The sequence below is a fragment of the Bidens hawaiensis genome, unplaced genomic scaffold (genome assembly GCF_021521415.1).
Source record: "Bidens hawaiensis isolate Kalapana, Puna unplaced genomic scaffold, B.hawaiensis_p1.1 tig00015250_1, whole genome shotgun sequence".
Taxonomy (NCBI): Eukaryota; Viridiplantae; Streptophyta; class Magnoliopsida; order Asterales; family Asteraceae; genus Bidens; species Bidens hawaiensis.
Genome location: NW_027492359.1, coordinates 140001 through 166858, shown reverse-complemented (window position 1 = coordinate 166858; position 26858 = coordinate 140001). Strand labels below are relative to the sequence as shown.

At 39.2% G+C, this 26858-nt stretch overlaps 1 long non-coding RNA gene across 1 annotated transcript; it reads left to right on the top strand.

Annotated features, from left to right (window-relative positions):
- The first annotated feature begins 20757 nt into the window (after positions 1 to 20757).
- LOC143548799 (uncharacterized) lies at positions 20758 to 21997 on the top strand. Its single transcript, XR_013138015.1, has 3 exons — positions 20758 to 20959; positions 21176 to 21269; positions 21365 to 21997. It is a non-coding gene; the product is annotated as an uncharacterized LOC143548799 (long non-coding RNA).
- The last annotated feature ends 4861 nt before the right edge of the window (positions 21998 to 26858 follow it).

Genomic DNA, 26858 nt, shown 5'->3' with positions numbered 1-26858 from the left:
AATTACGAACTGTGATTACATATGTCTGAATCAATTATATAACACATATGCATAGAATATGAGTGTTGATGGTATGATTTAGATAAGTTGATACATTATATGCATATACTATTGTGATTGCATATTTTTGAATCAATTATATTGTATATATATCATTGAAATGAAGGCAACGAGGAAGGTCAAAATGGCCATAAATAGTGAAAATGTACGGCGCTCTTAGACGATGAATATGTGCTCAATTATGTAAACAGTGACGGTACTGTCGGTACGTTATATATAAGTTATGCTTGATATTTAATGCATATGCAACCTGTTGTATTTCATACAGTATTGCTTAACTCTTATATGTATACGAAATGTGTGGTATTATATATATGCAGTGATTAGCTATTGCGTGCATATGAGGTATGTTGTATTACATAAATGCAGTACTTTTTGTTTGTTGTGTCACATGTATGCATTGCTTAGCTATTACATCATATGAACCATGTTGTACTGCCTATTTATAGTATTAATACAATATGTTGTATTGCATATATGTAGCACTAGTGTATTGCATATATGTATTAGTACTTTGTTAGATATAAATACTAACCTTTTGCTTTAATTTGCAACCAGGATATGAAGATTGGAAATAAAAGAAAGTACCAAAAAAGAGAAAATGCGGTGTTTAACAAAAAAGGAGTTAGTAAGACTAAAGGATGGCTAAATAAAATATGGTCTAGAATACAATATATATGTCTCCTTATCAACTTATGATGGTGCTTGTTTATATTCAAATCATAACCTCATTTCAAGATTATTTGTTTGTATTGCATATGCGCAATGTATATTTTACTTACATTTTAAAATTGTATCTTTGTATATGTTTTGTTGGTGCATGTTTTATACTCAAACTGTAACATTAATACAAGCTTATTCATTTGTATTACGTATCTGCAATATGTATTTTACTTACATTTAAGCGATAAATTTTATGTTTTTAAGCGGTTTAGAGATTGATGAAACTTATGTCGCTGGAAAATTACAATTGGTATTGTGGGTAGTTTTGACTGCGAGAAATAGAGTACATATGTGTATGCAAGCATGTAATGCATATATCCAGTACAAACATTACATATATATAATACAAACATCTAATGTTGAAATAATGGTGTATATTAAGTGCGCGTATATGATGTTTAAAATGCAAGTAAAACAACCAATACACATATGTAGTACAAACATAGAATACATACATGCAATATACAAATATAATGACCAGGGCATTCATAACCCAATGAACCATTCTAATATATATACTTAAACAAGAAAAAAAGTATTCCTCATCGAAAAATCAACCATGTCTATTTCTTGTTGAATTCATCAGGTTACTATGCTTTCTCTAACACATGATTTATTTGTACGCTCATCTCGAAAAGAATTATCCTCCACTTAGTATCTACAAATCTTCACATATGCTTAGGTTTTCCTTTGTCCAAAACTTTAAGAGCCTCAATGCAAGATCGGCATTTATGTAAGGTTGTTTGACATTTTCTGAAAATGTATGCAATCCAACATAATTGTAGCAGCCAAATAAATTTGTAGCGGAATCCCAAATATGATTCAACCAACCACTTTAAACCATAAATATAAACTCTGCACAAGAGTTGTAGTGTAACCAATAGAAAATCACATTTTAGTTTAATACAGGGTACCCAATATAAGATCACATCTTATCTGCACTAATAAAAAAATCAGTTCACTGTTAGTTTGTTACCATGATGTTCGTGACATGGGCATAACATCATGAAAAATAGTGCAATTTAAATATTATATTGTTAACCCAGTGCTCAGGTCCGCACTAGGTCCGCATTATGACTAATATGTTGACATGTAAAAGTCAAGCCAAGAACGCCTAATATAATTTGATCATACCGCGAGACCGAAACACTTCCTCGAATGGAATCTTTAAAATGCCCTTCATTTTGTGAATAATAAAGAGAATATACGCAAACAGATATAATGTTAGACTAACTATTTTTTAAACCAACAGATGTTATTATACTTTATTACATATGACAAACTAACAGAAAGCTAATTTCAAACTAACACACGACAAACTAATAGCAAACTAATTTCACTATTCCAACAAATGAATAGTAAAACCTTCAAACATTCCAAAACAAATGGCAAACTTATATTCCTTAAGATAACTACTTCTAATGTTTATATCAACAGAAGACAAAGGCAATTGCAAAGCTCGGGTCAATATAATGGATTGCAAGCAATGCTATCAACACATATAGGATACAAATATCTAAAGGTTAGGATTATTCATAAATCATTTTTTGTATATTACATAATATATAATAATAATAACAGTATTACATACATGTAGTACTTGGTATTACACAATATTACACATATGCAATACTCAATACTCGGTATTGAACATATGTTATATCAGGTATTGCACATATACAACAATGTGATACTGCATATAGTAATATTTACTTTATTATTACATAGATGTAATACTAACAGTATTACATATATGCAATACTCTGTATTACGTATTATTACTCATTTGTAACACTCGTATATCTCCTAAATTTGTTTATGACTAATCAATTAAACCATTAAATCAACACCGGAAGCAAACATATTATGGTTTTTCTTTTAGTAATAACTATTTTTAACCGAGAATCACCTAATTTTGGTTGTTTTTTACCTAGAATTACCTAATTCAGGCTGTATGACATATAATCGCCAAATTCTGCAATTACAGAGTAATTATTGATTGTTGAATGTGTATATAGAACAATATAATCAGTTTTACAGGACAATAATGAAAATCAGTAACACACATGATTAAGGAAGATAAAATTTAGAATTCAAAAGTACCTTCAGATGTCATGTTCAATGGTTGAAATCTATAATGAAGAGACATGATCGGCGATATATTTGATGATTTAGGGTTCTTAATCATCAAGTTGTAATGATTCACGATCAACAAGTGTTTGGAGAGAGTCCATCGAACAGAGGAAAGTTGTAGAGAGGAAGGTCGTACAGAGGAAAGAAGCCATCGGAAGTGTAAGGATGTATTTGGGGTAATTTTACAAAAGTAACCCTATACTTAAGAGTTCTCTAGTTCTCTCCCTAACATTGATCATTTTGTTATATATATATATAGGGGTGGGATATAGAGAGAACTCCAATTAAAGAGAGAACTAATATAGGGGTACACACACACATATTTGCATATATGTAATACAATACTAATTCACAAATGCATTATATCGATTTTTTTATATTTTCGCATATAATATAACATTATTGCACATATACAATACAAACAAATGAATATATATGATATTCAAACACTATTGCACAAATAAAACACACACTAGTGCGCATATGCAATAAAAAATGTCGATGTATTGCATATGTGCACTATAACGAGTTTTTTTTATTAGTTTTTTATTTTTTTTCTTTTTATATTTTTTTATGGTGAAGAATAACAACATATAAGAAGGATGAAAGAAAAAAAAATTAAAAGATATTTTTTAATTAAATTAAAATTATTATTTTATTAGTTTTCTAGTTCTCTCTTGATCCTCTCTCTCTCTCTCTCTCTCTCTCTCTCTATATATATATATATATATATATATATATATATGGGATTGATCAAAATAAAACTTCTACTTAGAGAGAAAAAACTTAAAAACTCATAAAAAAATTTAATTAAAAATAAAAAAATATTTTCAATTATTTTTCTTTCATCCTTCTTATAAATAGTTACTCTTCACTAGAAAAAAAAATGTTGATGTTGTGCACATATATAATACTATGCAATACTGTTGTATTCATATGTGCGATAGTGTGTATTATATATGTTCAATAGTTTTAAATTGTATATATTCAATAGTGTGTATAGTATATGTGCAATAATGTTGTATTATATGCAAAAAATTAGGAAAAAATAAATAAAATTCGATGTAGTGAATATATGCATTATTGTTGTATTACATATATGCAGTAGTGTGTATTCGATGTGTGCAATAGTCTTATATTCCATATATACAAGTGTGTATCAAATATGCGCAATGGTGTATATGCAATACATACTATTGATCATATGCTACACCTACGACTTTTTATTTTTTTAACAATATCAACATATAAGAATAATGAAAGAAAAAAAAACAACAAAATACTTAAAAAAATTAAACTAATTATTTAAAAGTTTTTAAGTTTTCTCTTTAAGATAAGTTTTCACTTGATCTCACCCATATATAGGGTAAGGATCAAGAGAAAACTACTAAGAGACGAAACTTAAAAATTCTTAAAAAATATTTTTAATTAAAAACTAAAAAAATTCAATTTTTGTTTCTTGCATCCTTCTTATATTTTGGTACTTTCTTCACCAGAAAAAAAATAAACAAAAAAAGTCGATGTAGAATACTGTGCTGCACCGTTGTAATACTATGTGCATTAGTGTGTATTTTATGTGTTCAATAGTGTTTAATTTCATATATTCAATAGTTTGTATTGTATATGTGTGATAGTGTTATATGCAAAAAATATAAAAAAGTAAATAAAAGTCGATATAATGCATGTGTGCATTAGTGTTGTATTACATATACACACTAGTGTAAATTTGATGAGTGCAATAGTCTTATATTGCATATATACAATAGCGCATAACAAATATGTGCAACATTCTCGTATTCTATGCAATACAACACTCTTACATATATGTAATACACACTATTGAACATATGCACTACACCAACAATGTGGTTTTATTTTGAACAATATCTACATATAAGAAGAATTAAAGAAAAAATAAAACTACAAAATATATTTTCAAAAAAAGTTAAAATTGATTCTTTATGAGTTTTTAAGTTTTCTTTTTAAGAGGATTTTTCATTTGAACCCACCCCTATGTGTGTGTGTGGGGGGGGGGGTGTTAAAGCAAAAAAATATATAGTTTTATAGGAAGAGTAAGAATATATCTAGGCCCTTGGATCTAGAATCTATTGGTTGAGATTAATAGTTTCCAAAATACAAAAATACATAGTTCCCTATATAGGCTCACATAGTTTCATAACTCCACATTTTATGTCATTCTTAATCTTCGTAGTAAACTATGTATTTTTATTTATTTTAATCCTCCTATATATATATATATACTAGTGGGAAAACCGCGCTGCGGCGGGCGGCGACAATTTACAATGTTATGGTTGTTTTTTTGTTAGCTAATCATTCCTCTTGTAATATATTTTATAGTATGCTTAGTTTTTTAGTCATAACTTCACTGTGGTCTATCAATCTATATGATTCCTATTTTATTTGCGTATTAGAAATATACTGAGTAGACTAACATGGCCCATTTTTAAGTATCTAAATGTTTAAGTGTTTTGCGTGCTAATCTTCTACTGAAAAGTAAAAGAAAATGAATAAACCAACCAACAATCATTTGACAATTTATATATGAAAAATAAAATTTTCAAAACATAATATACGAATCTTTAACGAATGATTCTATTAGTATTGTGTAAACTGAACCTTTTACATAACTTGAACTACTTGTTCTACTAAATGACTTTATTACCCTTGCTAACTTACATTTATAAAGGGTAAAAATGTCAAATTGAACCATATACCATCTAAAAGGAGGTAGATCTATTTTTCAAACATTAACTACCCAATTTGAAGATGTAGATGCAAATACTGCTTCTTCTTGAGATGCCATAATTGTAGTAATGCAAGTGACCCCTACTCTGATTTTGGCAATTTTGACCCTTATTTCCACTGTATATACAAAATTCAAACAACTAATGAGAATCTTAAATCAACTAAAAATATTCACCTCTGAACTTTAAAGCATTCAAGCTAATACCTCTTTTTCAGCTAAAGTAAACTCCTATGAATAAGAATTATTACAGCAGCTCCAAATAGTAAATAATATTTCTCCAACCAAAGAGTTAGTTTATATGAAATTTATAAACTTTATGTGCTTCACTTAAATATTAATTCCTTATTAATGCCCACCACACAAATCCAATTGATTTAATGTAACATGTGGAGGCATGTAAACGAACCAAACGAACACGAAAAAGCACTTTTCGTTTCAAATTAAATGGAAAAATAGGAATTGTTGATCGGACAAAATTTACCGCCCAACAGTGATAATTAGCAACCCAAAACAATGGCTACGTAGTCAAACAAACAATCTACAAGACTACACTAGTAATTAACTCAAATAATCGAAATAAAGCTGCCCAAAACCGAGATGAATAAACAGTAATTTTGCATCAGAAAACTAAATTTATAATTGTTCAAGACCAGAGACAAAAACAATTGAAAATATCTCCAATTTATAAATTAAAATCTGTCAAAACTTATAATACATAACAAAATTCAGACCAAGCCACCAAGATATACATAAATACCTAAACTGTCTTTCCTTTCGAAGCCTTTTTGTCACCGGGCTTCATACTGCTAAATGGCATGTAACACAATTTAGGTCAGATATGTTTGTTTCCGGGCCAAATCAAACGCGTCATGATATTGCATACAGTTAAAAATTTAGGACCAACACATTCGGTTAAAAATTTAGGCCCAACTATTTAGTTCTGGTAACTTTATAGGCCCAACACATCCGATTAAAAAATAATTTTAATAAAAAAACCCTATTGGTTTAATTGTTCGTGTTCCATTGTTTGTTGAGTTAAAGTTAAAAGAACAAACACGAATATGCCCCATTCAGGCACGTTTAGTTCGTTTTACAAGCAATAATCCAAAGTATAGACACTAATTCATGTTCGTTCGTTTGGAGCTCTTAGCAAGCCGATCTTGAGCTACTCACGAGCGGCTTGGCTCGTTTACACCCCTTTATTAATGCCGTTTTAATATACACACCCTTTTTTAAACAACACACAATATACAATGAGTATATCCTAATCATAGTAAAGTATTACCATCAGGTACATTTGGAACAATCAACCCACCAGCTCCAAGTCCAAAAAACGTATTCATCCAGAAGTCGAACACCATACTGTTATGTCGTGTTGTAGATTAATAAATATAAAACAGTATTACATATAACTTATATGCTCAAAAAACTAACAAAGGTTAGTTTATACAATTGTACCTTTAGTTTCACCAATCTAGGCGGGGCCACTTTAACCAAAAAGTAAGCGCTTTAAATGAGAAAATAATTTATAGTTCTGCGAACCCGATTTATTTCTTCTTCTTGATCAAGCTTACAATTTCTCCAATTCTGCCAATCCACCTTGTCTGCCATGTTTAACAGGCCTGCCAAAACTTGCAATTCGTTAAACATATATGTCCTAATGGTTCGTGATTTACAAAGTAAAAAAGCTATGCTTTTTATAGTTTCTTCATTTAAAAAGTAGAGCTCCGACAAAAAAAAAGCTATCCAATTCGTTAAACATATAAGTCTTAATGGTTCGTGATTCACTACTCTAACATTTAACACACCAATGAACAATCTGAAAAATCCTAAGGCTGTGTGTAATGGGGCGTGAGATTGGGCGAAGAGGGGCGAGAACACCCCCCGGCGAAAAGGGGCAGGGGCGGGGTTCTTTTATCGCCGATGGGGTTTTAATAATATTATTATTATATTAATTTGACCGTTGTAATGGTCAAAAATAAAAAAAAATTTAAACAATATATATATATATATATATATATATATATATATATATATATACTATCTTATAATAGATATAGAAAGAGCCAAACAGTCATTTAACAAAAACTCTTAAAAATAAGAGTTTTACCACTCTTAATACACAGTGTACAAGTTTGTAATGCATATTATCCAAACATAAACATATCCCGCGTATCCTCCCATCTATAGCTGATTCAAAATTAAAAAAAAAAAAAACATAATTCTTAAAAGCATCGTTTGAAATTAAAACCTCACAAGTGTATTCTCTCTCTCCTAAATCAAGAAGCAGGTGTTCAATGGGTTGATTTGAAGATGCTATTTAAGTGGTGCTTATAACTTCTAAGGTTTGATTTACCGGTTTAAAAGATTTGAGGTTTGATTTCATCTTCTTGATTTGCTGCTCAATTTCTACAATGTTGTTTTTCAAGTACAAAAATCGGTGATTCTAGATCCACCAATGGTTGGATTTATTTTAGTTATACAAGATTCTTTCCCGTCAAAGATGGTTAAAGAGAGAGAAACGCCAGAGAGTGAAAGATAAGGTTCAGAGAGAAAACGGGAATCGGCTGGTGGTTTCTGGTAGGCAAATCCAATTACTAAATGAAGAAACACTAAGTGACCCGGGGCAGATTACGGATAATCTGGGGGTCGAGTAATGTTTCCCACGAGGATGAGGTCCAGCAGAGAAGGTTGTTCTTCAGATGACCTGCAAAACAGACACCGTAAGCTCGTCACTGAGAAGGGGGGGTTCCTCCTTGTGACCACCCTCCGGCGTGAGAATCAGACTAGATTGCTCTGAATATAAGTGTATATTAAGAGTTTGCTAGATAAGATAACGAGATATCAGATGATGTCCTTACCATTCCAAGGAGTTGGAGTATTTATAGCCGAAGGTAGGTTTCCTAGAAGGTACAGCCGGCTGAATAGTATTCCTGTTCTACCAACAGTGGGCTATGCACAAGCCATGCTGGTTGGTGGATAGGCTGCGGCCGACAGTGACAAGGTCGGCTGTATACTGTTCCTTTACTGCCGGCTATGCACTGTTCCACCAACTGTAGGTTGCGCACGTCCCACAGTAAGGGTTGGTGAGTAGGCAGCGGCTAATAGTGACAAACAGTACTAGAGGGTGCTCATCCTCGTACTGTTGTCGGTGAGCTGTCACCCTGTGATTGGTTCATGGGCGTCTCTGGTCAGATCGTCTGTTTTGCCCATACCTTGGTAGGTATAGTACAAAAGATCTTCCAGAAGCATACGGACTGGCTCATTTGGGCGGGAGTATTCCCGCCTTGCTCATTCCTTCAGGTGACTACTGAAGTAGCAAGTGCCTTGTGCGTGTAGCCTTGCTATCAGTGCGGGTAGCCTTCCCTGATGGCTTGTATCCGCAACTGCGGGAACAAGCGGGGTACTTCACCATTGGGAGGCTTTCCCTGCGGGTACAGCTGGCGTACTGCGCGTAAGGTCTTCTCTGAGCATGGTGGGTCCTGCGGAAGCAGTTGGTCGTTGCGCAGACGTCCCTGTTCAAGGTGAGTCTTGCGGGTCCAACTGGGCTCTGCTGGGACCTACCTCTTCAAGTCCCCCCAGTCCAATGTTCTTCTCATGAATTATTAATAAGTGAGGTGAACTTTTGGACTAGCAAGGGGTTTTGAAAAGGGTTTTTAGTTTTAAGGTTTTCCGTGGGGATTCTTCCCGCGGTTTTCCTAATGTCACGCAGAAATTCCCGACTTTTCTGCTTGATCTTTGGGTATGAAGCGGGTAGGTTTGTAACCTCCTCGCAAGTCAGGAGCGTTGAGTCCCACTTGTGTGGATTCTCCATGGGGTTTTGGTAGTTTTCAACATAGTGATCAATTATGTTAAAACCACCAATTCCATCTTGGAGTTTCAAACAATATAGTTCTCGACGTTCCCGTCATGCGGGGATGTTATTCCCGATTCTGCAAGCATGGCCCAGAAGATCCTTCCTGGTTTGAATTCCCTGCGGAGTGCTAAGTATGTGAAGGGTTTTGCCTTGACACTGTACCCGCACTCGTCTTACGGTTACTTTACTTCCAAGGTATTCCTGGCGTCAATTCCCTGCGGGTGCTAAGTATGTGAAGGGCTTTGCCTTAACACTGTACCCGCACCTGTCTTACAGTTACTTCGTTGCCAAGGTAAGGGGTATTCTCCCGCTTACTTTTGAATCTTTTTATTTTTTTGAATTTTTTTTGAAATTCGAAGAGTTGGTGAAAGGATAAGAACAGTCCAAACTGCTGAAACGTCGTGCGACGGTTTCTTCTGACTGTGTCAGGACGTGCAGGAAGTTATGGTGACGTGACAGTACCTGGTCATTCCAGACACTTTTTTAGGCGCGTGGGCGCGATTTTTCGGGCGCGTGGCCGCGAAATTAATGGTATGCGTCCTGTCAACAGCTGTTGCCAGCTTGCTTTTTGCCACGTGTCATAGTTTCATTGCACCTTCGTTTTTTCTCTCTTCCGCATTAATTTCATCGCATTAATTGCGATTAGTATATAAAGGGGGAGAGGGTTCTTTGTAATCCACACTTTCACTCTTCTCTTCATCTTCAAAACGATTTCCGGCGAATACTCATCTTTTCAGTCGAGCATTCTCTTGAAATCGTTTTCTTCTTTCATATCTGCAAGATGTCGTCTCACGATCTTGAGGCTACAGCCCAGGAAGCTGGGGTGTACGGTGATGACAAGAGTACTGCTGGCGAGTGCCAGTGTACTCTGCCTGTCGATCTATATCAGTACATCGTCAGGAAGTTCATGCTCGAGTCTCTCGAGCCTGAGTTTCCTGAACCCCATCAGACGGTGTATGATGCCCCCCAGAGGCAAGATCGGGGTATATGCTGCATTCTTTGTCTATGGGAATCTTAGGTTCCCGTTGACAAAGTTTGTGTACTGTGTCCTGGAAAGGCACGGTGTGCACCTGACCGAGGTGCACCCGATGGCGATCGCGAAGATTCGCCACTTCGAGTGGGTGTACCGGATTCTGGGCATTGAGCCCTTCGTCGACCGCCTGATGACCTTCTACTCTTGGAGGTACATCCAGGGGTGGTATACGCTGATAACCCGAATCAAGGGTTTGAAGATTTGCGCAACCGAGCGTAGTCTTCGTTCGTGGAAGCGGGAGTTCTTCTACATCTCCGCTCGCGCCATCCCCCTTGCCATGAAATTTAAGAATGGGCAAGCTCTCCCAAGCCTTCACGCCTCCAACTACCAGGAGGTGGAATGGTTCTCGAAGATATCCCGAGTCCAATCTCCGGTTTACCGGTTTGCGGAGTCCGGGATGGTGATGCTCGGGATGAGCCGGGTGTGGAAGGATGCGGATGCGCGAAAGATCCCGATCATCCTCGAATACGGTTTGAACTCTGTTCCTTACGGTATGCTCTGTTTCTTTTTGTTGATTTAGAATCTCTTCTAACTTCTTTCCTGTTTATTTCAGAGGGGAACGACTTGCAGTCGCTCCTGTATCCGCGGGAGGCTGACAGTCCCGCTCGGATGGGTACTCATGCTCTAGATGAGAACGAGTTGCCCATCCTAGAACAAACGGCGGATCGGTTCGTGGAGGTCTACCCGCTAGGCCACGAGATCCTGAGCGCCAGGCGGCCAGGTAATGCGCTATTCAACCCTCGACCCCTCAATGTTGAAACCTCTGCTGGAATTACTCTAATCTTATGTTCTGATGAGGAATCCGCAGATGGTCCTCCGTTGGTGCGGAAGAAGAAGGCTGCCGGCGGGAAGGGGAAGGAGAAGGTGGCCTCCACTGCCGATCCAGTGCCTCGGTCTGACTCAGAGGCCGAGAGCGAGGAGGTGGCGGGGAACCCCGGTGGTGATAAGACCACTGCTCCGGAGGCTGCGACGATTGTCACCTCCGGAGAGCCCAGGATGACAACGGTGACCGGCGTGAAGAGGCCGGCTCCATCGGGTTCATCCCCGCCTGTCCGCACTTTTAGGCTCAAGAAAACCCGTAAGTACAAACTATATTTTTAACTGCATAGCTTTCCATCATTAATACTCATCTTCTTTGTGCAGGCGTGGATGTTGACGCATTCCAGGGTGGAGCGGGGAGGAGTATCCCCCCGCCCATGACGGTAGGCTTAGTCAGCCTACCTGAGGCGACGACCCAGGCGGCTGCGCCTGCTTCCGCTGGTTCAGTTGCTCATTCCATTGAGCCAACTGTTCCAGCTGTGATGACATCACCGCCGGCTGTCAGTGCCATTTTTACCGCATCTTTCACTGAGCCGGCGGTTACTTTTGCTGCGGACTCCGCAGCGGCGACCGCGGTGGCCGCGGCGGCCTTCACCATGCCTCCTCCGTCATCGGCAACGACGGCCGATCCTTCAGGTATGCATGGGGCTTCTCGCCAACCTCTGCCTCCTTCCCATCTACCTGACCTCTTGGACGGATTTCCCTTGGGTTCAGGTGATGGGTTTGGCGGCTATCGGCCTGTTATTGACCCTACAGGTGCGTAGGGTTCTTTTGGCCTTTTTTTTTTTTTTTTATATTTATCATCTTTTCCTAACTGCTTTTTGTTTTTTGCAGTGTCGGATTCCAATGAAGTGTATGTTCCTCGATGGAACATTCGCCGAGGAACAACCCTTCGCACACCTGTGGAGTGCGTGGAGTGGGCTCGTCACGCAGCTCCCAGTGGTGCGTTGGGGGAAGCCATGGCTAGCTACCAGGAAGGTAGGCTAACCAATGAGCTTCGGGTTCTCCTGGCCCGGATGCAGCCGCGCGTCGAGCTGCTTTGTCGTGAAAACGACAAGTTAAAAGCAGCTCGCATTCAAGAAGTAGCTCAGGCGCGGGCTGTCCGGGAGGAGAATAGGAGGCTCTCCGCCGCGGCTGCGGAGAAGGAGAAGGCGTTCAAGGCCCTTGAAGTTGAGGTTCAGGCCCGTCTCGAGGCCCGTTCCAAGGCTGCCCAAGCTATTAACGAACAGCTTCGGCTGGCTAAGGAAACTGCTAGGAACGCAACTGAAAGGGCCACCAAGGCTGAAGCTGTTGCTGAGCCTCTACGCCTCGAGAATGAGGAACTTAAAGCTAAATTAGAGGCGCTCCAACAGGCTCATGATGCCTTGGCGATGGAGGACGTGAAGAAGCTCCAAGAGATCCTGGACCAGAGGGGCGTGCTTGACCACACTGAGCGGAAGCTAAAGGGCGTCGAAGAGGCTGCTGCAAAGGAAGTGTTGCTTGCCAACCTGAATAAAAGTGAAGCCGAACGCGCCTGTACCCAAGCTCAAGCCGCCTTCCAAGAAGCTCTGGTTGCCAAGGAATGGCTTCTTCGAGAAGCGTTGTCTCAGGTAAGCTTTTCATGTCTTTACGCTTTTCTTTGTAAATAGAAAAAGTTTTGATACTTGTATATTTTTTTTTTCTTTTTGTAGGTTGTGCATCGGGTCTTCACGGAGACGTCTTATGACGATGCTATGAGCACAGCCCTCAACGCTTCTCATGAGGATGGGGAAAAGGCCGGCTTCCTGCTTGGTCTAGGGTTTGTTGAGAAAGGCATCCCGCCTTCCAACTTCCCTTTGTATGATGTGGATACTCAAGCTGTTTATGACCAAGCAGTGAATCAGTATGCCGCCTTCCCGCATCCGGTGGTGGAGAAGGTAAACGAAGTCGCTGCTGCTGATGATGGGCTAGCTATTCTTAAAGCTTTCCTTGAACCGCCACGCTCTACTGATGGTGCGGGTCCAAGTGGAAGTGGTCCTGAAGCATGATCCTGAAGATCCTTTTCCACCATTAGCGTAGATTTTGTTTTTGTATAGCTTCTTTTGTATGCGGGTATGCACCCAGCAATCTTTGTAATATTTGAATTTGACGGAATAAAGATTGTGTTAATTCCTTGCCTTGTTTATTTTACGCATGTTTTGATCTAACTTAGCAATTTCTTTAGTACTTAGATAAGTTAACTTTTTAACGTGGCAAATTATAAGTTTGTTTCGCTACCTCTTTCATGATTGTGCGGGTATGACCGTCACACTTAGTAGGATGGCTTAACTTTACTTATATCTGACCTGCGTGGAAGTTTTCCTCATCTTTTCCTTTGAAATTTTCTAAGTGTTCAGAATAAGTTAACCTTTGGACGTGGTAGATAATAGGTTGAAGTTTTGCCTCCTTGTTCGTGATTGTGCGGGTAAGACCGTCACTTGCACTTACAAGGATGACTAAACTTTACTTACATCTAACCTGCGTGGAGGTTTTCCTTAAAACTTGAAATTTTTACCGTTGTGTTTATGCGGGTTTTGCCGCCTTCCACACGTAACGACTTACTTCTTCCCCTATTTATGCGGTGAATACCGGCACATCAGTGTGGGAAGTTCATAAGTATAAAGGTAAGGCTATCAACACATTGTGAAAGGAGAATCATTTCCATTAGAAGTGGCTCTAGGCCTTTTCTTTACAAGTTTGGAATTGATCTACATATAACATTTGCGTAATTGAGCTCCATTCCATGTTCTTGGGATGGGAGTGCCATCGAGCCTTTCGAGCCGGTATGCGCCCTTTCCCAGAACTTCTTTGATAATGTATGGCCCTTCCCAGACCGGGGCCAGCTTTCCTGGGCGTTCTTGGTTCGAAGCCTCGTTGTTACGCAGTATGTAGTCTCCTACATTGAAGTTGCAGAGTTTTACCCGCGTGTTGTAGTACTTTTGCATTTGTCGCTTGTAGTTCTCTTCACGCACTGCGGCTAAGTCTCTGCGTTCCTCGGTTAGCATAAGGTCTAACCGTCTTTCCGCATCATTGTCTTCTGGCTGAATCAAGACCCTTGGTGAGGGTAAACCAATTTCGACCGGGACCATGGCTTCAGTGCCATAAGTGAGACTGAACGGGGTTTCTCCCGTACTGGCCTTCTTCATCGTTCTGTTTGCCCAAAGGACGTGTGAAAGCTCGTCCACCCAGCCGGATCTGTGTTCCAAGAGTCTTTTCTTTATGCCTTCGACGATGCTCTTATTTGCTCTTTCCACCTCACCATTACCTTGCGAGTGTGCCACTGAGGTAAAGGTGTGAGTGATTTGAAGTTCTTTCAGCCACTGTTGTAGCTTCTTGTCAGCAAAGTTGGTGCCGTTATCGCTCACCAAATTCTGTGGAAGTCCAAAACGACAAATAATAAATTCCCAAATAAATTTTTTGATATGTTTCGCGGTTGTTTGGGCTAAGGGTTTTGCTTATATCCATTTGGTAAAGTAGTCGATGGCTACCACTAGGAACTGAACATTTCCTGCTGCTGTAGGAAATGGGCCTGTCACATCGATGGCCCACTTCTGAAATGGCCATGAAGAGGTGACTGGAACAAGTTCATTCTTCGAGCGGTGCGTGTTGGGTGCGTAGAGCTGGCAAGACCTGCATTTTCTGATGTATGCCAGCGCATCCGTATGCATCCCTGGCCAAAAGTATCCCGCGTTGTTTAGCTTAGCTACAACAGCGCGTGGACCTGCGTGTACTCCACAGATACCTTCGTGTACTTCCCTTAGGAGGTAGTCAGCATCTTGGTTGTCCACGCATCTTAAGAGTGGGCCAAGAAAGTTACGTCTGTAAAGGATGTCATCGATGAGTTGATAATTCAATGCTTTACAGCGTAGTTTTCTTGCCTGTGTTTTTGACTCTGGTAGTGTACCTACCGCGAGGTATTTTATTATTGGTGTCATCCACGTTTCTGTGCCGGTTTGGATGACACAAATTTCCTTGTGCGGGACCGAAGGTGCCTCGAGGAGTTCAATGCGGATGTCCTTTCCCAAGTGGGTGAAGGCTAATGATGCAAGCTTGCTTAACGCATCCGCAGATTTGTTTTCACTACGCTTGACGTGTATGACTTTGCAGTCGCTGAAATCGCGCATAAGGGTTTTTGCTTGTGCGAGGTACAGGGCCATTGTGTCGTTCACGGCCGTGTACGTCCCGTTGATTTGATTGGCTACTAACATGGAATCCACGTGGGCTTCCAAGTATTTCACTCCCATCTTACGCGCAATTCTCAGCCCAGCCAAGAATGCCTCATACTCGGCTTCGTTATTCGTACTTGGAAAATCCAGTCGAATAGCGTAAGTGTATTCTTGGCCTGTTGGGTTGGTTAGTTTCAGCCCTGCGCCTGAACCCTCGTTACTGGCTGCTCCATCAGTGTAGAGTCACCAGACATCATTGATGTCTTGTGCTGGAGAGGGTTGAGCCTCTTCCTGGCACTCTTTTTCCCGCGATGCAGGCACTTCCGCAATAAAGTCGGCCAAAACCTGGCCTTTTATGGCTGGTCTTGGCTTATACTTTATCGCGTACTCCCCCAACTCAATTGCCCATTTGGCTAGGCGTCCCGATAACTCGGGTTTGCGTAGAACGTTTGCAAGTTTGAAGTTGGAGAGAATGGTGATTGGGTGACCCTGGAAATATCGTCTTAACCTGCGTGAAGCGTGTATAAGTGCTAAGACTAATTTTTCGAGGGTAGAGTACCGAGTTTCTACGTCTGTTAGGATACGGCTGACATAATAGATTGGCATCTGGATGCCTTTTCGCTCTACTAGCAGGACTGCCCCGGTTGCTCTATCTGTTGCGGAAAGGTATAGGATTAGCTCCTCTCCCGCTTTTGGTGCTGTGAGCGTTGGGAGTTCGATCAAGCGTGACCGAATCTCCTGAAAAGCTGCTTCCGCTTCTGGTGTCCAGCGGAAGTGCGTTTTCTTTAAACAGTTTCTCAACGTTGACACGAAAGGAAACGACTTATCCGCGTGGTTTGCCAAAAAGCGATTAAGTGCCACTAGTCGTCCATTCAGTGTCTGAGCCTGTTTGATGGTAGTAGGTGATTCCATTTTGATAATGGCTTCGACCTTTTCAGGGTTCGCTCTGAAGCCATCTTTAGTGACGATGACCCCCAAGAACTTCCCTTCTTCCATTCCAAAGGCACACTTGCCCGGGTTGAGTTTCATGTTTATCTTCCTAAGCGTGTTGAAAGTTTCTTCGATGTCTTTCAACATCGCTTCTGCGTCAGGGCTTTTGATGACCAAGTCATCCATGTAGACTTCCAAGTTCCTCCCAATTTGGGCATGAAACTGGTTGTCCATCAGGCGTTGGTATGTGGACCCGGCATTCTTAAGTCCAAATGGCATCATTTGGTAACAAAATGTGCCATTGGGCGTCCGAAAAGCGGTTTTGTCCTGATCATCAACGGCCATGTGGATTTGATGGTACCCCTTATACGCGTCCAGGAAGCATTTAAGGCGAAACGGTGCTAACGAATCCACCTTAAGATCAATTTCGGGTAACGGATAACAATCTTTGGGGCATGCTTTGTTTAAGTCCTTGAAATCTATGCACATGCGCCATTGTTTGTTATTCTTCGGTACCATAACGGGATTTGCAACCCATGTTTGATATCTACTAACGCGTACGATGCCTGCGTCAAGGAGTTCCTTGACTTGGGTTCTACACGCGTTAGTTTGTTCTGGTCCCATTACTCTGCGCTTTTGTACGATTGGCGTAACAGCCGGATCGCATTTGATCTTATGCTCTGCCTTACTTCGGGGTACACCAGTCATGTCAGCTGGTGTCCATGCGAAGATGTCAGCGTTTTTCTGTAATAAGCGCTTGAGTAAGGTGCGTGTGGGATCAACAACTGTTGGGCCAATGGAAACGGCCTGGTCAGGGTATTTGCCATTGAAGGCCCATCTTTCTGGTTCGGTGATGGTTGGTTTAGCCATCTTTGGTTTGGGTTTAGATGAGACAGATGCGATGCATACCTGGGGAATGCCGGTGATCATCGCTACACCCTCAGCTGTTGGCCATCCCATCATGCCGTGGACTGAGGATACCACGGCGTTGAATCTTGCCATCCCGTCTCTTCCGAAGAGAATGTCGTACGTGTGGTGTGGCTTCCTCATTACGACAAAATCCACGTCTTCTGTGCGTGAGTGATTCCCGTCCGTAAGAGTGACGGGGAAAGATAGGATACCCAGGGGGGTGTTTGTGCTGCCATCGAACCCTTCCATCGAGGCGTGGATCGTTTCCAGGCGTTCCTTGTCTTCGTCATCTAGCTTGTCGAAGAACTGCCTGTACATCACCGTTGACGAGGCGCCGTTGTCAGCAAGAGTGCGAGAAGTGATGTAGTGCCCCAGCTGGCTTTTGATGACGATAGGGCCTTCTTTGCTGGGTCCTCCTGGCACTCGCGGGAAGTGCACCTCAGCTTCCTTCCACGCACATGGTTCTGTCGTTTGCCTTTTTCTTCCTCTGATCTTACCATGAACCATGTTGATGCTGATGTCAACTGGCTTTCGTCCGTTGCCTCGGTACCGGTTATCGTTCCTTCCTCCCTTCTTGATTGATGCCACAAGGTGTGCAAGTCTTCCATCCTTGACGAATGTTTCAATAATATCCTTCAAGGATGTACACTCTTCCGTACTATGACCTTTTGTCCCGTGGAAGTCACAGGATTTGCTCTGATCCGCATTAGGTCGCTGCCGGATCATTGGAGCTTTTGGCCATGGTAGTTTTTCAGTGGCAAATATCTCCGTGACGCTATTGGTGAGTGGCGTCCACCGGTGTTTTTGGCTTGAAGGGTGTGTGTTATTTCTTCCGCCAACAAGAGGGTGAGAGCTGGATGAGGTGTCAAAGTTTACCCTTGACTGCCAAATACCTAGCTTCCTCTTTTTGTTCTGCCGGGCGATCCGAACATTGTTTTATCTAGTCCTTTGCGTGTAGAGGTGTGTACTCTGGGGAAGATCCCTTTCCAGTTGGTTCTCCGTCTCGGCAAAGCGCTTGGCCGCCGTCATGATGGCATCCCATGTGGATGGCATGCCGTCCTTACCCGTCAATGTGCGGATAAGCTCTGGGTATTCGGCGCCCTGGATGAAAGCGGCGCGAACAAGATCTTCACTTATGTTGCCCAGACTTAGCTTTTTGGAGTTGAAGCGAGTGATGAAGTCTAGTAAAGATTCATACTCCTCTCTAACACAGTTGAGGATCGTCCACTGTTCCTCAGTATATTTCCTTTGTTGGCTGAAGTGTTGGCTGAACTTGTTCTGAAAGTTCGCCCAATCATAGATGTGATGGACCGGTAAACGATCGAACCATGCCCTGGCCGCTCCAACCAGAGTCATCTGGAACATATAACACCACGTGGGTTCCGTCCAGTTACTAACGGTTGCCCCCGCAATGAATCTGTTCAAGTGGTCGTCTGGGTCGGATAGACCATCATAAGTGCCGATGTTGGACATTTGTTTGGCACTTCTCGGGGCGATTGCTTCCGCAATGTCCCTTGCAAACTTTGACTTTCCTGCATTTGCAGCAGTTGGTCTAAAGGTTTTGGAGAAGTCACGCGGGTTTCTCTCCGCATTCGTTGGTTTAAAGGCTTCCCCAAAATTCCTTGTCGGTTGGAAGTCCGTTTCCTTACGCTTCCCTTTTGCCTTATGGCGAGGGTTTGCGTCGGTATCGGATTCTTCCCGCTCATCGTCTGAGTACTCGCACTCACTGTTCATATTGAGATGTTGGCGAGTACTGCCGAATTCGTCAGCCTGTTGAACTGAACGCAAGCGTTCATCCAACTCAGCTTGGAACTCTTTCTGACGTGCTTCGGCCCACGCCTTAACTTGATCTAGTGTTTGGCGAGGGACTCTCGTTCGTTTCTCCAACTGGGCATCAGTGAACCCCAGTGGAATATTGTTTACTGCACTTGCCCCGGCTTGGGTAACCGGGGTAGTGTTCGTAAAATTTGTATAACCGCCGGTGTTCCCCCCAGTTGCTGGGGTTGTGGTTACCGGGGTTTCTTGGTCGCTTACTGGCCTTGGGACTGGAGTAACGTTAACCATTTCTTCAGAAATTTTTGAAAAAACTAAGAATTAGTTCTAGCTTTTATGCACGGATGGCGCCAATGAAGAAACACTAAGTGACCCGGGGCAGATTACGGATAATCTGGGGGTCGAGTAATGTTTCCCACGAGGATGAGGTCCAGCAGAGAAGGTTGTTCTTCAGATGACCTGCAAAACAGACACCGTAAGCTCGTCACTGAGAAGGGGGGGGTTCCTCCTTGTGACCACCCTCCGGCGTGAGAATCAGACTAGATTGCTCTGAATATAAGTGTATATTAAGAGATTGCTAGATAAGATAACGAGATATCAGATGATGTCCTTACCATTCCAATGAGTTGGAGTATTTATAGCCGAAGGTAGGTTTCCTAGAAGGTACAGCCGGCTGAATAGTATTCCTGTTCTACCAATAGTGGGCTATGCACAAGCCATGCTGGTTGGTGGATAGGCTGCGGCCGACAGTGACAAGGTCGGCTGTATACTGTTCCTTTACTGCTGGCTATGCACTGTTCCACCAACTGTAGGCTGCGCACGTCCCACAGTAAGGGTTGGTGAGTAGGCAGCGGCTAATAGTGACAAACAGTACTAGAGGGTGCTCCTCCTCGTACTGTTGTCGGTGAGCTGTCACCCTGTGATTGGTTCATGGGCGTCTCTGGTCAGATCGTCTGTTTTGCCCATATCTTGGTAGGTATAGTACAAAAGATCTTCCAGAAGCATACGGACTGGCTCATTTGGGCGGGAGTATTCCCGCCTTGCTCATTCCTTCAGGTGACTACTGAAGTAGCAAGTGCCTTGTGCGTGTAGCCTTGCTATCAGTGCGGGTAGCCTTCCCTGATGGCTTGTATCCGCAACTGCGGGAACAAGCGGGGTACTTCACCATTGGGAGGCTTTCCCTGCGGGTACAGCTGGCGTACTGCGCGTAAGGTCTTCTCTGAGCATGGTGGGTCCTGCGGAAGCAGTTGGTCGTTGCGCAGACGTCCCTGTTCAAGGTAAGTCTTGCGGGTCCAACTGGGCTCTGCTGGACCTACCTCTTCACTAAAGGTTGAATTTTTAACTATCTTTGTTAATTGCTAATTATGATTTGAATTTAGGGTTTATTGAATATGTTTATGTAAAAATCAAGAGAGTGAGAGAGCTCTAGCGGGATATTTAAAGAGCCAAATCGGCTAATTCTGTGATTGATTAGTATGCATTTCTCCATTGATGAACCAGATTTGATGGTAACACCTTTGTTTCTATGACTTAAGTTTAATTCAATTGTAACACCTTTTTTTCCTTATTTACCATTATCGTTTGTTTTTCCCTTCAGGATTAAACATAGATATACATAAAGCAACCTACAATTTCACCTCTTTGATAGTCAGTGGGCTTTTGGTCCAGTTTGTAAAGCTCATATGACGATGGTTGTAGCAGTTGCTGTTAGAATTCTTCCAACTAATTACAAAGAATGCGAGAAATAGTTCCAAAGAGAGGTAGTCTTGAATCATACTCACATTTACCTCATGGTTATATGTTTTGAGAGTATTTTTTTTCTCTTTTTATAATGTCTGGCGCATGTTATGCATTTTACAAAATAGATAACAACTTTAACTGAGACAAATATGAAACTAATTACTAATAATCATAAGTTAAACATTTCGGCTGATACGGTTATTTAAGTTCAAATGGACTAGAACCATATACAGCTTAAAGTTTATGGGTCTGAATATGTGATTCTTTAGTGGGTGAGGTGGCATCCACATGAATTCATAGTTCTTGCTGGTCACTCTTCGGATGTGGAATACAGACTGAAGTACATTTCCATTGCTTCTACAGGTTTGTTGAAGTTATCTACAATGTAATAGCTTTTTAACTTTTTTACTTATTTAAAGATGTTGCAACTAATTTTCGGTTCTATATTTGTTGTTCAGACACTTAATAGAAGTGGCAGGCCTACGTTTGGTCAGTTTGAACCATGTTGCTTGCAAGTGAGTTACCGGTATGTTTAATTTATTAGGACTTTTATAACATTTTACTAATTGTTAATATTATTTTATTATCATAATTATTATTTTTTCAGCGGTATGTCGAGAGTCAATGTTGCATTGCATCACATTCACATCAAATGTTTATAAAGGTTAGTCATTTTGAAGCATAATATATTAGCATTAAGTGTGTCTAATATGGTTACAAAAAGTTGTATATTTGTTCAACAATAATCTAACTTTTTGAAAACACGTTTTAAGCATTGAAAATAAGCGTTGGATGTTGGTTTGTAGTTTGTTAATGAAACAACAAACACGAATGAAGCATATTCGTGTTTCTTCTTTTAACTTTAACTAAATAAATAATTGAACACGAACAATCAAACCAAGGGGGTCTTCATGACTAAAAATAAATTTTAACCCAGGTTTCAACCGAGTATGTTGGGCCTAAGAAGTTACTAGAACTTAACTAAACTGTTATGGGTCAAGAAACTTTAACTGAATATATCAAGGAATGTAAAAGAAAGAAATTAAAGAAATGTAAACTAATAAGCATAAACAAATTTAAATAAATTTACATTCACGAATATAAACGAATAAAAGCACGTGAGTTATGATATGTATTTTAATGTGTTTTGCCATTTTTCTATAATATAATATGATTTGAAAATATCCATCGTTTAATGAAAGACTCTAATAAAAAGCTCTAATTTGAGAAGGTCTTGAAGCATCCTTCAATCATGATGAATGTTGACCCAATGGTAATTTCTTTAAGTAGAATTTTAAATTTTGACAAAATGACATAACTCAAAGCAAATAGTTGCTTGTGAATGTTTGAATATTGTTTTGTAATATATATATAATGTTATAATTCTTTGTCAAAACAAATTTCTAAGATCGAGTGATTGGTCATAAACAAGTTTGAATAGAAATGAAACTTTGATACTTTGTTTATAATACAATGGGCGCCTGATGCATTAAAAAACAGTTGTTGTCTATTTTATATTTTACCTTTTTACGCGTCTTTTATTGTCGATTTGAGCCCTTATTTATTTTACAGATATAGGCTTAAGAATGGCCCACTTTAACCCAATCGTATCTCGACCTGAGCCAAATTGACCCTTACAAAGTGATCTGTTTTGACCCGAAGCCGTCTTGACTGAACACGTTCTCACCCGTAATCATATTGACATTTTTAAAAACGGCCCGTTGTGACCTGAATGAATTGAGGTCTTCTAAATGGCTCTGTCTGACCCGACCCCAACCTGACCCTTAAAAATTGCTTGTTCTTGCAGATTGGGGCTTGTGCAGAAGAAAAAAGGCATGAAAATTTTCATTAATATAGTCATTTGGTGACTAGGAAGATCCTCTAATAACCTGCAACTGCTAATGCTAACTGGCTGTTGCATAGAAATAGCATACAAGAAAAGAAAATCAGGGGCAATTTGGGCATAACAGTTAGGTTGTTATAAAACAGGAAGATAAAACTGTGAAAAGAAAATGTATACCTGAAGAAGAGTAGAGTAAGTTACATGGTAGTCAATGCTCTCACTGTATTGTGTATATTTTGGTTTGGGATTGGATTGTTAATTTGATGAGTAATAATAATCTGAAAGCTCTACCTAGCAAAGCCACCAAAGTGATGGAAGTTTCCAAAGTTTGTAGGCTGGATTTTTTTTATTCTAATTGCAAACATGTTTCTTTTTAACTTGCATTGGTTCAAAACTATTTTGTTGTAGGTTTTAAAGCAATAACTTGATTATTATGCTTTTTTGTGCATTTTTGTCTCATATGAAACTCTTGGTCAGTTTAGAGTTCTGGAAAAAGTTTTTCTAAGGGATGTTTTATCTGAATAATAAGTGAAAGGTTTATTAATTTTGACCTTTTGGTAACAGTTGACCATAAAGTCAATAGTGAGGTCAACGGTCAGAGTTAACAATATCCCTTTGTGGTACTAAATGTAGCGATCTATTGGACTTTGTTATTTTTTTTATTCACAGGTTATATGAGTTACACTTTCATCATAAGTTTATTTTTTTAAATACAAATAGTTCTATTTATATGACATTAAAACTACTCATCTACTTCAAGAGAATAAAACTAACTAATAAAAATCAAAAAAATATAAACATTTACCATAAAAAACTTTTGTAATATACTAAATTAATAAGAATTATCGTTACCGCAGCATCGCGCGGGTACCTACTAGTGTGTGTGTATATATATATACATATAAACATATTTCATACACAATTCATACCCAAATTCTTCAAAAAATTTAGCAAAACGAATCCTACAAACAACCCGAACCAACCGACACTCGTGGAACTCGCCGCAACAATGAGAGAAATCGTCAAAAAACAAAAAAAGTGTGTCGAGGAACTCAACGAGGCCATGAGAGAAACCGACAAACAACACGAAAAGATTGCCCAAATGTTGGAATTGCGGGAAATGAGTGAAGAATACAAATCCCTCAAAACGGCCGGGTTACATGAGGAGGCCGCACTATTGCAACGATAACGAATGGGAAAATGCGCGAATATTATGGATATTAGTATTTTATTTAGTTATGTTTTTTAATATTTTTAGTTATGTATTTTTTTTAATTTTAATGCATTATTAGTTACGTTTTTTAATTTTTTTTGTATTTCTTTTTAATTTTAATGCATTTTTATTTAATTATTTAAATAAATTGATTTTTATTTGTTTAGTTTATTATAAAAAGAAAATAATAAAAAAAGAAACTGTAGGCCTAACTTGTAGCCCCTACACAATTACACCCCAAAAACAAATTTTCACTCCATGTTGACTGGGCGCCACGTGTCACAATTCGCCCCCAGTTGTAGCCCCTCCACTACACATAGCCTTATTATATTAATTTGACCGTTGTAACAGTCAAAAATAAAAAAATAAAAAATTTAAACAATATATATATAAATATATATAAACATACACATTCTTCTCCATTTCATATCCATTTCATACACAATTCATATCCAAATTCTTAAAAAAATTTGGCAAAATGAATCTTACAAACAACCCGAACCAACCGACAATCGTGGAACACGCCGCTACCATGAGAGAAATCGTCAAAAAACAAAAAAAAGTGTGTCAAGGAACTCAACGAAGCCATGAGAGAAACCGACAAACAACACGAAAAGATTGCCCAAATGTTGGAATTGCGGGAAATGAGTGAAGAATACGAATCCCTCAAAGTGGCCGGGTTACACGGGGAGACCACATTATTGCAACGACAACGAATGGAAAAAAATGCGCGAATATTATGGATATTAGTATTTTGTTTAGTTATGTTTTTTAATATTTTAGTTATGTATTTTTTTTTTAATTTTAATGCATTATTAGTTATGTTTTTTAATTTTTTTGTATTTCTTTTTAATTTTAATGCATTTTTATTTAATTATTTAAATAAATTGGTTTTTATTTGTTTAATTTATTATAAAAAGAAAATAATAAAAAAAGAAACTGTAGGCCCAACTTGTAGCCCATACACCATTACACCCCAAAAACAAATTTCCACTCCATGCTGACTGGACGCCACGTGTCACAATTCGCCCTCAATTGTAGCCCCTCCACTGCACATAGTCTAATAATCAACAGAAAAAAAGGCGCTAACCTGATGATTTTTGGTTAATAAGAAAGCTGGTTTTCAATTGCAACATTTTTAAAGGAAATATCGAATTGGTCTAACAATAGCAAAAACATAATTAATTTTCCCTTTTACATCCTGTTTACAGATCTTTTATTAATAATAATTTTAAAAAAAACATGTATCATATCCTCTCACCTCAACCTCCGGGAACGTAACCTATTCTATCGGACTTTGGGTTACCAGAACCATATAATCTCCCGCTATCACTGTTAGCTACCACCGGTAACACCACCGCGCTACCAGTAAGCCCCGTTGGAACCCTAGCCTTACCATCATGAGTTGCTGCTAAGGACTACTACCACGAGCCACGGTGAGATCTGGTTTATAAAAAATGACATATTAACATGTGTTGATAAAAAATGACAATTCTCATCGTAATATAACGAACCACAAACAATTAAGCCTCTATTCTTCTTATTTAACTGGTTTGTACAACTTCGTCACCATTTTCCTATACAATGCAAACATAACAATAATATCAGTATTCAACAATATCACCAATTCAGGAAAACTTTAAATCAACGATATAATAACAATAATATATCAACCTGCAGTAACACTAACAGTAAATAATAATAATTCACGGAATCAGCTCCAGTTGTTTCATACAATGTTCTCCAGTCTGCTCAATTGTTGGCAGCTCTTCTCTTGCTTTGTCTTCACATGCTTATTTACATTTTAATCGAAGAAACGTATAAATTGAATGTATCTATATATTGAAAGAATTAAAATTTTGAGTCTTACCTGCACTTCCAGGTCAATAATACTTCAGAAGATCCTCAACTGGTTGTGGCAATACATAAGCTCTCTTTGACCCGTTTTAGAAGTCAACTCCATCAAAAGCTAGATATCAAGTTTCTACATAACTAAACAAACAAAGCTATCAAAGGTCAAATAATAGGGCATGTAAGCCAACTCGAGTTTGATAAAGGAACTGGAGTTCGAGCTCGTTTTTTAAACAGGCTTATTTTTAGTCCCGAGCTCATTTAAGCTCAGCTCGAGGTGAGCTCTTAATGAGTCGATCAGAATAACTGAAAAACAAACTTAAACGTATAACCATGTTCAAAACAAAACAATACTATACCCATAAAAAGAAGCACATTCTAACAAAAAAGTAAAACCATGAACGTTTATCCCAATAAGCAAGCTTTGTAGATGTAGATTAAGTACCTTTGAATCCTTTTTAATGGTTGAAGATATATTGAGACAACCCTTAAAATATACATATGATTGAGCACAAAGGAAAGAAAAAAATGTATCTTAAAAGTTGAAGCATAATTAATCTTTACCTTGGTAACACCAAAACCTGTAATTCAACGGAAACTTATTGCAGGATGTTGTACAGAATCCAGATTCACAATGATAACCCGAGTATATAATTCATCATCAATCCCAATGATGCTAAATTAACCCTAATCGAGCATCAATTCACAATTCTTTTCTGAATAAGATGTTTATACAAGCAAGCAGAATGAACCACCAATTCTTTTCTGAATCATGATCCTATTTGAAATCTATAGTTATTATTTAAGTAAAATATGGATAGAAGAGTGTACCTTATATTTGGGATGACTGTGCTTAAGAAACGATAAGGATGGAAAAAGGGGCAGCGGTTAGGGTTAGAATCAACATCGCAAAAAACAGTAATGGTATGTTACTGATAATAATAATAATTATGATATGGCAAAACCACAATATAGCCACTCAATACCTGCAAACAAAAAATCAAATAAGATAATAATAACGATGTGAATCGAATATGACTTTATA